Source organism: Cebus imitator, unplaced genomic scaffold (genome assembly GCF_001604975.1).
Source record: "Cebus imitator isolate Cc_AM_T3 unplaced genomic scaffold, Cebus_imitator-1.0 Scaffold179, whole genome shotgun sequence".
NCBI classification, from domain to species: domain Eukaryota; kingdom Metazoa; phylum Chordata; class Mammalia; order Primates; family Cebidae; genus Cebus; species Cebus imitator.
In genome coordinates, this window is record NW_016107494.1 from 2,413,873 (window position 1) to 2,415,503 (window position 1,631).

The following is a 1,631-nucleotide window of genomic DNA, read 5'->3' on the forward strand; positions in this document are numbered from 1 at the left end:
GCTGGGGTCTCAGTATGTTGCCCAGGCTGTTCTCAAACACCTGGGCTCAAGCAATCCTGCCACCTCAGCCTCCCAAATAGCTGAGACTACAAGTAGAATGCACAACCATGCCTGTGAGACCTTTCCTTTCTCTTTTTTTTTGTGAGATGGAGTCTCACACTATTGCCCAGGCTGGGGTGCACTGGCATGGTCTCCGCTCAATGCAACCTCCTCCTCCTGGGTTCAAGCAATTCTCCTGACCCAGCCTCCTGAGTAGCTAATATTACAGGCACCCGCCACCATGACCAGCTAATTTTTTGTATTTTTAGTAGAGATGGGGTTTCACTATGTTGGCCAGGCTGGTCTTGAACTCCTGATCTTGTGATCTGCCCACCTTGGTCTCCCAAAGTGCTGGGATTACAGGTGTGAGCCACTATGCCCGGCCTTCTTTTCCATAGAAGGGACATTCCAATTCCAAAGGGAAAAAATGGAAAGAAGACAGGTACATGGGTCCCAAGCAAGTTCAAAACCTAGTAAGACTTTAGCTGGGGATGGTGGTGTGTGCCTGTAATCCCAGCTCCTCAGGAGGCTGAGGCAGGAGAGTTGCTTGAACCTGGGAGGTGGAGGTTGCAGTGAGCTGAAAACATGCCACTGCACTCCAGCCTGGGTGACATAGTGAATGAGACTCTGTCTCAATTAATAAATTAATTAATTAAAATAAAACCTAGCAAGACAAATTCTGTTAAACTTTAAGGCTCAAGAATAATTTTTGACTTGACACTCTGCCCTCTTGGCTCAGTGGATTAGCAGGCTTGCCTTCCAGGGCCATTGGGGAGGCAGCATGACCCCCTTGGCCTTATTGGTCCTGGGTAGCAGCCATGAGGCACTAGATGACAGCAGCTTGGCTCTCTGGAACTGAGGAGACATCTTAGCTCCCCAGATCTGTATCCTCTGGGCCTGCAGTTTGAGTGGCAGCCCTGTTGCTAACTAAATCTCCTTTGGGACCAGTCTTCCCTTTTCTTAAAGGGTAATGTGTGTTCACAGCCAGATAACTCTGTTGCCCCATGCTTTGGGATCCCAGATGTCTGACAGCCTTCTTTCCTTCTGTTGTATCTCTGTCCCCTTTAGTCCAAGATGACAGTGTTTATGCTGGTATAATCTCATCTCTCTTCCTGGCTTGCACTGAGAAAGCTGAATAAATGTGTAAATCGCACCTATGATCTCTATGAAAGATTTTCTAGCCACATCATCAGGATGTTCCGTAGAACATGCTGATAATTTTTCAAATCTTTAAGTTTTTTTGTTTTGTTTTGTTTTTTTTTGCTTAATAATCCCTTCAGTTTATCACTCTTCTTACATTTTACTAATTAAAAGAAGCTAGGCCATACCTTCAACAGTTTGCTTAGAAATCTCCTCAGCTAAATATCGAAATTTATCACTTTGAACCTGCACTTTCCACAAAATACTAGAACACCATCTGGCCAAATTCTTTGTGGAGGAAAGGATGGCCTTTTGTGCACTTTCAAATAATGTGTTCCTAATTTCCATCTGAGACCTCACCAGAATCACCTTTATTCCTTATTCCTACCAACAATCTTTCAAGACAATCTAGACTTTTTCTTTTCTTTCTTTTCTTTTTTTTTTTTTTTTTT